Here is a 13,328-nt window from a genome sequence, read left to right as displayed (position 1 = left end):
AGCCTACATTACATGTATTTTCCCCTTCCCCCTTTTCTTTCTGTCTTTCCCTCCTCCTGCTTGCATTTCTATTTTTAAAAATCCAGTTAAATGTAGACAAAACTATTGTAGGCTGAATCTAATTGTAAGTCTAAACTAAAGTAGACCACTGAATCAATGGGGCTTACATAATTGTTGACTTAACAAGTCCCATTCATTCAATGTGTTTGCTTTATTTGGAAGTAACAATTGGATTTAGCCCAGCCATTTTTTTAAGATGTATTTTGTCTGTACACATGCTCATATGATAAGACTGATACTTACCCCATAAGGAAAAATAATTCAGAATTGGAGTTCACCTTGGTTTGATAAGTAAATACTGGTTTGTAAGTTTTCATGCTGGTTCACAATATAATGGCAATATCTTATTTTTTGTGCTGCTCATCCTATTAGCATTTAGATCTTCAAGGGAAGCTTTGCAGTGCTTTGTTCTGAAGTCTGAATTCAAAATGTTACCTTCTGAACTACTAGAATCCCTCAGTTAACATGGTCACTGACCAGGTTTGTTAGGAGATTCTGGGAGGTTGTCCAAAAACAGGTAGCATTTTCGACCTTGCTTGTCTACAGGCTTCCTTTAAAGATCCAAATGTATGGTGTGCTTGAGGACGGGAAACATATAGAAAAAGTGTTCCTATTATGCTGCGTTCTGATATGAGCATTTATGAACTGGTTGATGCTTGAATTGGTCTTATTTCTGCTTCTGTGGCTGTAACATATCTGCACCTGGAATCTGCCTGTACATACAAGTCAGGCTTGGCTTTCAGTGAAAGCTTTAGATCTCTAGCATGAAGGGTTGCACAGCTTATATTTTTTTTCTAAGCATCTTCTGCCACTGAGACATGATGACTCTGCTTTTTGATCAAAGACCATTGTGAACATCTTAAAGAGGAGGACATTAGAAATGTATAGAAATGGGTCTTATACAGGCTCAAAGCGTTATATTGCATGCATTCCTATCAAGTGAGATAGAACACCAACATTGTTCTGTAGTATTTGGATTATCAAAACTGCAGGAAGAAAGAGTATTTCTTTAGAAACCTGTCATGAATAGGAAAACTATTTCTTAAAATATTCTCTCTCTCTCTCTCTCTCTCTCTCTCTCTCTCTCTCTCTCGTTACTAAAACTGTACTTTGCATGTAAACACATCACAATTTGAAGTCGAGTGGCTTTTTTGTTTAATTTAAACTTAAATGTTGAGAACTCAGAGAAGCTCATTCATTGGGATATCTCTGCAGGTTGGATAAGAATCTATCCCCTGTGATAGCTTCCTCCACCCCCTTTTAAAGAACTGCACAAAAGAATAGTTTAGTATGAATGAATTATCTGCTACTTTGCAAAAATCATATAGAAATGAGCACCAATCAATCAATACCCATGAGACCACAAAAAAACCCCATAAAAGATAGATCAGAAGATATATTTTAGCAAAAAAGAAAAAAAGAAAAGAAAGGGGGGTCTTAAGTGCAGTTGTCTGACACTATGAACTCCAATCAATGTGTCAGTATTTTGGAATTTGAAAGGAAATGGGGATCAGACCTGACAATCCAGAGCTGAAATTTGATGCCCTGGTCTTTTTGATAAACTGACAGGCAGTGAAAATTGCACATGTCTTCAGGGAATCAGGAGAAAAAGAGTTTTGTAGGAAGTCTGCTTATGATTCACAAAGGCATGTACTTTATCAGAATGAACTTCTTTCACATTCTGGTAAATTATTTTCTTTCAGAATCATGGCTTTTTGTACTTTCTAAGCTGTTCCATGCACATGTGCAGAATAGCATGCTTTTTGTGCATCTCGATTTTGCTGACTTGTTCTCGAAATAAGTAAATGATAGCTAATATGCAAGAATAACATAAAAGGGGGTTGGGAACTTAGTGGATGAAATAAGAAACTTAAGTGAATGGGGCAAGTCTTGCAAGTAACTAGTTGCACACAAGTAGCTAGTTGCACTCCAATGTCCAGAGTGGGATGTGCTGTGGACGGAGAATATGGGCCAGTTTACATGATCACCAGAAATGTGGTAATGTTTTCATGGCTTATACAATTTCCAGTTGCTGAAGGAGTGTTCAGTTTGAATATTTGCTCATGATGTTATATCAGAGAGTATTTAAAAAGCATTTTCACGTACTAGCAATAGCAAGGAAAGAACAGCATATACCCTTGGAGCTTTTTTGCATGCACTCTTGTAGCTGTAACCGTTGCTTCTGTCAACTACAACATTTTTACTAAATTATGATATAATTGATAGCATAATATTACTGCAGTTGTCCAAAACCAGTTGTGAATACAGAGCAAATTTCCCACAGTATGGTAAATCTATTTCATAAAAAAAAAACACAATAAGAAAATGTATCAAAACTTGATTAGGATAACTGACTACCTCAGGAGTTTCACAGAGATTTGTATACCTCCCAGGCAAAGAGAACAGATTCTATGATTTTCCATAGCTGATATTATCCCAGTAAAGGGTTAATACCAGAATGAAACCGTAATCAGTAACAATATCTAGCAATTTATCTGGGCATCTGATTATAAGTGCCCTCATTGTTCAAATAATTCCAAGCAACTTCAGAACTTGTTAATTCTGTACAAGTTCCATTTATTTACATCATTTCTAGGTTCCATATGAAAAATATGAAATTCAAAATATATCACATACAGTTTTGCAGTTGTGAAGAAAAAATGGTAGGCATGTATAATTAAAATCCATTAAAAACAAACTTAAGCTTTGAACAAACATATCTCAGTTGTAAGCTTATAGTTGTGCAAAGAACTTCAGTAATATTTGAATCAAAAATACAAAAGCATTAAAACACAGCAGCTCATAATCTACAAATGTGGAGAATGTATCTCTGGAACACTTCATGCTTCTTAAGAATAAAAACATAACGTATTTATCCATTTATAAGACACCCCAATGTATAAGACAACCCCCACTTTTCTAACCCCAAATTAGAAAATTTGATCACTGATTTCCCCGCCAGTTCCTAAGCCAGGGGCTTAGCAAAAGGAGGGGGAAAGCAGGGAGCAAGGGCTGGAGGATCATTTTGCTCACTGCTTTCTCCCTCCTTTTGCTAAGCCCCGGGCTTAGGAAGTGGGGGGAAAAGCAGCAATCATATTTTCTAATTTGGGGTTAGAAAAGTGAGGGTCAATGCAATGCAACACGTATGCATGTTATTTTCTGCCATGCAACAGTATATATAGGTTTTCCTACTCCTTTCAGGACTCAATTTCTATTAATTATGTGGCCAAAGCCCTGTAAAACAAATGGCATCTTTGTTTTCCTTTTCTCGTGTTTTTTAACAAACGGCTTAAAATAATTTTCATCTTTTTTCTCCTTTTATAGTATTCTGTAAACACTTCTATTTCACAATACCATTTTATTCTAATTTGCTTAATACAAACTTTCATATCTATTTTGTGATATTTCTTTCATAGTTAATATTTTAAGTAAAGCATAATACAAGTGGCAAAATAAAATCTACTTCCATTTATTTTCTGTTGTTTTCTCTGTTCACATAAGTATTGTATTGTTTTCCTTTTTCATTGCAAAAACTGGAATGTAACTCAATGAGCTACTACTGTCATTATCTTATCAGTTACTTGTTCCAAAACAAATGACTGTGTTTTGGTTTTTATAAGGTGTTTTGGTTTTGTATTATAAACTATCTTCACACAACATTTTCCAATTGTACTTTCACTTTTAATGCATCTCTCTGAGGCACATTTTAAAATGCAGTTTTCATTTTTAGGACAATACCTCTGCACCCCATAAATTCAGTTTTTTGAACTCTAACAAATGTGAAAACATGATGCCTCCACTACATCTTGATGTATTCCTATATTTGAAGGGGCGTAATGATTCCTTTGTTTCCTATCTTAGTTTGCTTCATTATTTTGTATTGTTTTCTTTTTCTTTTTCTTTTCTTTTTCTCACCCTGAAGTTTAATAACTCTTTCGTAAAATTATGCTGGCCTGTTATCTGTCATCCTATGTCCCAGACTGTTGATTTTATTTGGGGAGGGTTGTAGGGTTTTGTTTGTTTTCTTTTGATATGTTTTATGTGGTTTTAATATTTTTGGCTGTATATTTCATAATTTTTGTAAGCCGCCCAGATCAGTGGCATGCTCACTAAATGGGCAGGGTATGTATGTATGTATGTATGTATGTATGTATGTATGTATGTATGTATGTATGTATGTATGTATGTATGTATGTATGAATGAATGAATGAATGAATGAATGAATGAATAGAATTTAGGTGAAGTACTCATTCATTTCTTTCTGTTTGCTTTGCCTAGTTGGTTTTCTGATTTTTATTTTGTTTAATGGCTTTAAATATTAGTTTGTTATGTCCTCCCCCTCCAGTCCCCCAAGTATGATGCAAAAGTTTTCTTCACTGCCTGTAGAGAAAAAAATGCTGGACTGTAAAATCTATCTGTTTCCTTTTGTGGGAGGTTAGGCATGTTGTAAGGGGTTGTCTTCTTAGGGGAGTTTGGCCACTAGGAAACATAAAGCTTTAAAAGTTGGCTAGAAATGCCAGAAAGTTTGGCACTGCTTGTATGTTCTTTTATTGGCCATCTTGAAAATAGAGTGCTAAATCATTTAGTGTGTGCAATGCAGCTGCAAAGGTTTCGAGTGGAGGCGTGAGAGAGAATGGAATGCTCTGAGGAGGGATCTTTAATGGGTGATAGAGTGATAGGATTCATGCTACCCAAGCTGACTTCAGTCTAAATAAAAATGAACATGTACTTTCGCTCCACTGGATTAAACTTCTCCAGATCTAACAATCCTTAGCTGCAATTGCTGTGGAAGAATGGCTCACATTACCCTGAATTGTCATGCCAAGGGAAAGGGGGAGGGGCAGGATACACAACACTATTTCTTGAGTGAAGCTGACAAAATGTATGGTGCCAGGGGAAAGCATCCAGTGTTTTGGTGCTGGCTGTTTATCATCCATTAGCCTAGTTGCACAAAGCAGTGGCAGGCTGATGTGAAGATGCCTGAGTGTTGTCAGGCTTCAAAAATCACATCAGGCACTGTGCTCAAGGATCTGAGCCATAAATCAAGCATAGCTGTGTCTGAAATAATTTTCTGCCAAGGCTAATACAGCTGTTTCATCTGTGTGTCATATCAGGTTGTAAGCAGGGCGTTATTGTTTAGGCAGCTGGGAACCTTTCTCTAACTGTGTTCTTTTTTGTCTCAAACATTGCAAAGCATAATCTAAGCAGCATGTTATGTTCTATACAAGCCACTTATGTGGAAGAATCAATAATGGCAAAGTAAGTATTGTGTTATCAAACAGAGAGGAGTGTCATTTGGCTGCTTCTAACACTGTTACATTGTGTGCTGATGTCTCACCAGAGATATAATCCACCTACATGGATTGGAAGCAAGCACAAAAGGCTCTAAGCACTCTCTCCCCTCTTCTTCTTCCCCGCCTTTAACAAATAACTCGAAGGTTGTCTAGTCTCTTGTCTTCTCTCCTTAATGTATATTTTCACCTTGGGGAATAGCTGCCTGTTATTGATTTAGCTAGGAAAAATATAACCCAGAATATATTAAACATGGTGGGTCCTATCTGAACTGGCAGCGCGTGTAAATTTTTAGCTCTTTAGTGGAGGAGAAAGCCTTAGCTGCACTCAGTTTTCATCTTACAGATAGATTTCTTTAAAAAGAAAGACATTGTTATATGACTATTGATTTCTCAGTGTGCGTAGTTGTACCCGTGACGTGTCTTGTTCCGGCTTTTATGAGAATGTCTTTAATGGGCATGAAGAAACGCAGTTACCAGCATCTGCGGCTGAATTTGTTTTCCTTTTCTTTCTTTCTTTCTTCCTTTCTTTTTAATTAAATAACTTCCAGGCTTGCTTGTTAGCCTCCATTCCCCCACACACACACTCAGCTGAGGCAACTATGTGAGCCAATGGTTGTAGTAGTGCATCTGTTGTTTCAATGGTGACTGGCTTGACAAGTGAAAAATAGATACCTGTCATATGACAAGCTTTCAAATATAAATCTTGTTAGCATTTGCTCTAGAATATGAAAAGAAGTTGCAAGGGCAGAAGAAAGAAAGATACAAAGATTTGGGGGAAATAACTAAGAGAGGCAATAGTCTTGCAGAACTGGGAGGGCTGATGGGGCATGTTGTCAGGAACTCCAGAAATTGAACCAGGAGCCTCATGGCTTTGAGGCTGGAACATTGCCTGCTGAGTTACTGAGGGCTGCCCATGTCTAGGCTTCAGAGTCACTCTCTGGCAGAGAATTGTGGCACCCAGTAAGTGACTGTGACCCATGGGCTATATGTGGATGGGGTAGGAGGCTTGTGTTTCTCTTTCCTAGCCAACAAGACACTATGCTGCAGCTGTACCCAAGATCAACTCTTTGTTCAAGCTTCGAAGAAAAGTTCTCAGTTCGTGGTCTCTGAAATTAACATCACCAGTTGCCCCCTATCTGACTTGGCTTGTAATTTTGCTTGCTGTTCCAAAGAATGCTTCATTATACCTAACAACCCCGCTTTGAAAATAAGTTTCACTAATATTTAGTAGGCTAGTTGCTCCTCACAGATATATATTTTGCTTAGGAAAACCAACAGTTTTAAAGAAAGATTTGCATAGTGGGATAACATTATCCAGGCCCATGTAAACTTATTTGTTTTCTTTAATCCCATTGTCATTTTTATTCAAATATATTTTCCAAATTTTTTGAGGTCTCACATAACTGTTGAATTAGAAGTGATACTAGATGAGTGTACAATGGTGTTCAATTATATGAACAATGGGCTCACAACCTTCATGCTCTTGAGAAAGCACAAATCAGTTGTCTGGCTTCATCCATAGTCATATTTCCCAAATGGAAAAGAAGAAGAGAGTGATCTTGAATATCTTCTTTTCCTGGGTATCTAATGAGAATTATTACTTTCCTAAGATGATCAAGTAAGTTGGTATTTGCAGATCTCCCTAGACAGCATCCCTGATAGAAACATGTTGAATCTTCTTTTGTAAGCCTCCAAAAGAAGAGGCTGTGGTCACTCTTCCAAGACCACTTCCAAGCCTTCCATTATCCCTCAATCTGCTTGTGTTAATTAGCCTAGTCTTCATACTTAACATAACTGAGGTGTGTGCATCTGTGAGTATACTAAACCAATTGCCACTCCACAAAAAAATTTAAAAAGGACTACTTTCACGAGATTCCTGTTAAAGAGAATCAAATTAGACATTAGAACTCACATCTTTCAGGAAAAGAATCTGATACTGAATTAATAGGTGACTCACCATCAATATTAGCAACAACTCTGAATCTGATGTTGTTGCTGTCGTCATCATCATAAGTTGCCATCGAGAAATACTTACCCATCCTCCAATCCTGATTTTGGGAAGAACTCTTGGGAAGGGAGGGAGAGCCAAGATAGCAATGGCTGCCACCACTACAAACACACACACACACATACACATGTACACACACCCCGACGCCATGCATGGAAACACTGGCTCCTGCCACCTGCACATTTAAGGATTGTAGCCGGAGGCAGAGTAGGGAGTGTTCTGGGCAGGCACTGGAGGTTGTGTGGCTGGAGGAGTGGGAATCTTCAGGATGGTCATGGTTGGTTTTGCGTTGCAGTTTGGGCACTCAGGCTCAAAAAGTTTCACCATCACTGAAATAGAGATACAAAGATCACTGCCACTACGGTCCGACCTAGTATTTGATCAAGTTCAAAGGAATGCTACAACACATGTCCAGATTGACCTTCTTCCATCTTTACTGGATTTGGTTAAGGATTCATGGCAAAAGCCATCACCTTTACCTGCAACATCCAGAAGCATTGAAAACTGTACAAAATACATGATAAAGAAGCTGATTTCCTGTTAAATATCCTCTAGCTAATGGAAGCCACACTGACAAGAACAAAAGGCCATCAAAATACAACACTAAACAACAGGAAAGGCAGAAAAATGGATATGATTGGCAGGAAAATATGTTCTACAGCAGGACTGGGTATTAGAGTGGCAAATTATCAAGCAGCCATGGTGGCCTACCATCAGTTCCTGTGGGAGAAAATCCATCACCTTAGAAACAGTTTGCCTGATGATTAAAGGACTCTAGGCTTAACATTCCAACAAGAGCTCTTTTCATTCAGCTTGGCATGTGACTGATTGTGCTGCAAAAACATGTCAGCTGCTGTGACACTGGGGTGCTATGCATGGCTACAATCACCTAACATATCTGAAGATTCAAGAACCAGAATTTAAGACTTGCTTCTCAATTGTGAGGGTCTCTTTAATGTGAAAATAGATGACATCATGGACAAACTGTTTAACAAAAGAAACACAAGGGAAAGAATGGGTTTTTACTCTCATTATTAGCAAAAGCAACCTGGAAACATTCATTTCAATATTTATCCAGTAGATATACTTCAGAAAGATGATCATTAACTTCCTCATTGACACAATATTACAGGCAATCAAATCAGCAAAAGAAATACAGATTGAATGCTAATGCAAAAAGCTAGACAAAAATCAACTTGAAAGTACTTTCAGTTTCATTAATACCAAGATCCACAGTCCACTGAGCACCATCAGATCCACAATCCATTGCTAGTGCCATCTCAACAGCTGGTGCACTGTCACTACTGACAAATGGCTCTTGGCCATTGTTGAGAATGGCTAAGCAATAGAATTTATATGCCTGCCATCAACAGGTTACTTCAAATTTAAAACATCATCTCAAGTCCTGGAGGAAGAAAGAACAACACTTCTTCAAAAATAAGTCGTTCAGATAGTTTCAATAGAACTCATGGGAAATGGGTTTTATTCCCTATATTTTACTATCCTCAAGAAAGATGGAGGTTTGAAACCCATTTTGGACCTAAGGGATGTAAACTCTTTCGTAGCAACCTAGAAATTCAGGATGATGACATTAGCAGCAAACATTGAATAAACTGTCTATTAGTGAGTTCATAGTTATTGTTTTCTGAGAATTTGCCTCTTTTGATGTAGATAAAACACATTAATCAAAAAGCAAAGTTCTTTTTAATATTTGTACTGTAAGACTCAATGATGTTTAAAAGGCCTTTCAATTTGTGAGAGCATGCAAACAATGTAATATCATTCATATACATTACACGTGAAACATCATTGCCGTTTCTCTGAGAATTAGGCTTGTAGCCTTCAACACTTTAACTGAGCTGTATCGACAGGCAGTTTAAGGTCAGACAGAAGCATAAAGGATTCGAAGAATCACCTTGAAAAATACCTTTTTAAAAATATAGTTAGAAAAACATTCTGGACTTTCTTTAAGCCTGATTGAATAAAAAGAAATCAATAGAAGTTCCTTATTACCAAAGGATTTCCTAATGTAGCTTCTCTGTTGGTATATTCACAGCTGTATTTGAAAAACTGAAAATGTTTTGGGAAATAATGGATGACAGCATCTTGTCAACTGTGGATAAACAGGTGATACGTCAGTAATTTTTAAGGTCAGAACAATCACCAAATTTATGAAAGAAATGGGTTTTCCTTGTGTGAAAAATTCTGGAATAAAATTAGGGTTCGCTAGAGCTTTTTAAAAAAATGTAGACAAGGAAACACTGAGTTTAAGTCAATTTTTCAATCAAAGGAAGTAATAGCAGTAGCAATTAAACATCAAAACTAACTATTCCCAGTAGTAGTTGCTCTATGGATATTCATTGAGTTTGTAGCTGCAGGAGAACTGATCTGTAAGTTTCAGGGTTCATTATGTGACCCACTACACTACAGCATTTCTAATGAACTACTGATTTATTGTTTAACAGCACGGTGTGTGTGTGTGCATGAGAGCTAGAGAGAGAGAGAGAGAGAGATGGGTAGCACATTGGGTCAGAAGATGACAAAAGATGCATGTTCTTTATGTTATGCAGACATTAAATTGTGTGATTGCTTTTCCCAGCATTGTGGAGGTTGGTGAGATCTTAATAATCTCACACATTTGCAGTATCCAGTACTTTCTGTTTATTTTTGCCAACTAACTAGCACTTGTCTTAGTCATATTAAACAAAAAGAGTCGGTACTTTTTCAGCCCTGAATCATCAGCTGTTAATACTGCTGTTTGAAAGTCTGTCTATTGGCACCATTAGTTAGATTACACTGGGAAAAGGCACTTAGCTAAGATTTTTTTAAATGCAAAGAAAAATGTAGATCTTTCATATACGTAGGTTTGGTTTATTTTGCCACAAGGCAGTTTGCATTTTTAGAGGACAGAATCTATAAGTGTCTGAAATAGTGTTCATAAATAGAAAAGTCTTTGATCCTGCCTGGAAAGCTGGAGAGTTGCAAGGAAGCACATGTCATGCTGAAAAGTTGAAATAAAAGCAGCAAGGAGGCACAGCACATTTTTGGCTAAGTTAGATGAATACAGTAGTGATCTTCCAGGGTTCGTTCAATTTCCTTGAATGATTAACCTTTCAGAATCTACTGTACATTAATTGTTTGCAGTTTTGGTACAGCAGTATGAATTGAATGTAAAATCACATACCCCAAATTAGGAATTTTATTATTTTTAGATAAAACACACTGCTCTAATGGAGGGCTGTGTGGGTTTTTTATCGGACAATCTTTGTGTTATTAGGCCTTCTATTCATTTATCTTAACTAGCGAGAAGAACATTATGCTTCTTCAGAGACACATTCCGGGCATATGGAATGAACAGATGTGGGTTTTCTTATCCAAATGGCAATAGCTTATCCTATTTTATGTTTAACTGTGGTGTGTCCTTGTGGGTTATTTTAAAACTGCTGGTTCAGTATGTTAGTGCTGAATTAGAAGTAACCAAATAAGTATTCTAAATAAACCAGTATGATTCTTGGAGTGCTTTGTATAAGCATCTCTTCTGCAGGTCATGCCACTTTGTTTGAGAGGTGATGTGACAGTTATTTTCAGATCAAGGGCTATCACATGGCATACATGGCAAACAGAGGATTGCTTTTTGTAATTCTGCAGGGTAAGACCTAAATTGGTGGGATCAAATTATAAGAAAGAAGGTTTCAGCAAAATATTCAGAAGAACCTTCTGACTGTAAAAGATGTTTGGCAGTAGAATGGATTGCCTTGGAAGTGGTGAACTTTCCTTTGTTGGAAGTGGTTAAACGGAGATTGTATGGCCATCTGTCATGGATACATTAGCAGTGGATTCTCTCCTAAGGTGTCCAAGTCCCAAGTTTAATCCCAAACTTTTAGGGGAATAGCTAGGAAGAAAATCATTCCTGAAAACCTGGAGAGCTGCTGTAAGAGTTGACAATCCTGGGCTGCATGGACCAATGACTCAGCATAAGACAGATTCTAATATATGTTCTAGAATCTAATGTATGTTTCTTGCAGCCCAGTAACAATATCACTGTGATGATCAGAACACATGGAATATGGAAGTAATGAATTATCATTAATTCCTGAGCTAAAGCCAAGTCTAAAAATGTCAATTGAACCAAAATCCAAAAGACAAATCATATTGTATCATGTCATATCACCAGAATAATGGGGCCTTATAAGGCCATTGAGTCCAACCCCTTGTTCTGTGTAGGAATACAAATCAAAGCATATCTGACAGATGGCTATATTACTTTCTCTTGAATGCCTCCAGTGTTGGAGTGCTCATTACCTCCCACCTCCCAAGGTAATTGGTTCCATTGTCATATTGATTTAAAAGTTTTCCTGATACTCAGTCAAAATCTGGCTTCCTGTAACATGAGCCCATTATTACATAAAAGTTGACCAATCCCAGTCAAACAGACTGAATAGGCCCAAACAACCTACTGGGTTTAACTTCTAAGTAAAAACTTTAATAAATCAATAAAAGATCAAGCTTCCAAAAGGAAAGGTTCCAGCCGCCTGATGGCCATTGAACAACGGCCTGGATTTGGCACCACTGGCTTTTGCCCGCCAGACCGGATGGGCGCAAGACAAGCTTTCAAACTCGTCAGTTGAGTGGGCGGGGGAGCACAGGTATTTAAGAACGAGCTCCCCCGCATTTTGCCTGCTTGCCTTTTCAGGCACGCCGCCCGCCGGCTCTATTTTTAGTGTGATTCGTTGGTTGCCATTATGGGGCCGGATAGGAATTTTTGACCTTCATCCTGATTGGCTGTTGGATGGGGGGATTTTTCGCCTATCCCACACTAGAGAGGGGTTGTTGGCAACTTGGGTATCTTCCGGTCACACTGGCGGGTAATGCGGAAAAACAGGTGTTTCGGTGTGTCCCATTTGTAATTCAGGTAAGCCAGCAGCGCATCCGACCTCCCGGCTCTGCGGATCGTGCAATTACAGGGCCGGTTCGGGAAGGATGCGCTGGGCCACTTCCGGACCAAGAGTCATCAAATAAAGATGGCTTGAGGTCTGGAGGTGTTTATTAGTGGCACGCCGGGTTCCTGCTGTCTGTGAGACAGCGGGAATCTGGGGCCAGGGACTCGCCCAATGGATAAGCAAGGGGTATTGGTTACCCCTACCTGTTACCATTTCCGCACTACTGCAGGCCCCTTTTATTGAGCCAATTGATGATTAACTTGAAAATCTTGAAATAAAGTGTGGCCCATATTTTAATTCCAATACTGTTGTCTCGCGTCTTTATTCCGGGCTTGGGTGGGCAAACATGTCCTGTCATTTTCAGGATACAAACAGTATACTAAGCGCATTGCATACGGCAATATACACTCAATGTGATTGCATCACACAGCATAGCATAATCAACTTACTGCTGTCCTAATGAGGTCAATTATAGGAAGCCATGAATCACTAAGTCTTTGCCCTTCTTCAAGGTTTAGCACATTACTTCTCACTCATATCTCTAAAAGAGACTTAAATCAAATGTGCATCTGTCCTTTGGCTACCATTGAATCCCTCCCAGATTAAAATCACGGAAAAGTTTTTTCAGAACATCTGTGAATCTTGAAGAAACAACAGAGAATGTCAGCACCAAGAACTTTCCCACCTCTTAAAATGGATGCCCAGGAAAGTCTAGGCCCCAGTCACACCAAAAACTGGATTGCTTGAAAGTAGACAATGCAGTGGAGTTCACAGAACCAAACTGAACCTAAGAAAACAAGTTTTTTCACTGATGTGGTCCTTTACAAGAGTGTAGAGGAACAGGATGGTTCGCAGCTGTGGCAATGTTCTTATGCCCCTCGATATGCACTGTGGAAGGTTTGATGTTAGCTGCCCCAAATGATGTTGCCTGTTGTTGAATGAAAATTATCTGATCTATTTCTTAATTGTACTGTGGTGCTTCTGACACAAATAAAGAAAGAGGAACTAGGTTGAAATTGTACTTC

General features: G+C 38.2%; 1 long non-coding RNA gene across 6 annotated transcripts in view; it reads right to left on the bottom strand.

Moving 5' to 3' along the window:
- The window catches only part of LOC140702258 (uncharacterized), a 132,809-nt gene that overhangs the window by 27,572 nt on the left and 91,909 nt on the right, over positions 1 to 13,328 (bottom strand). For all 6 annotated transcript variants that reach the window (XR_013538695.1, XR_013538696.1, XR_013538697.1 and 3 more), the window contains one exon: positions 1 to 13,328. This exon is cut by the window's left edge and continues 27,572 nt beyond it. This is a non-coding gene — a long non-coding RNA (uncharacterized LOC140702258).

This window comes from Pogona vitticeps, chromosome 11, assembly GCF_051106095.1.
Source record: "Pogona vitticeps strain Pit_001003342236 chromosome 11, PviZW2.1, whole genome shotgun sequence".
NCBI classification, from domain to species: Eukaryota; Metazoa; Chordata; class Lepidosauria; order Squamata; family Agamidae; genus Pogona; species Pogona vitticeps.
The sequence above is the reverse complement of the archived record's forward strand: the minus strand, read 5'-3'. Positions and strand labels throughout refer to the sequence as shown.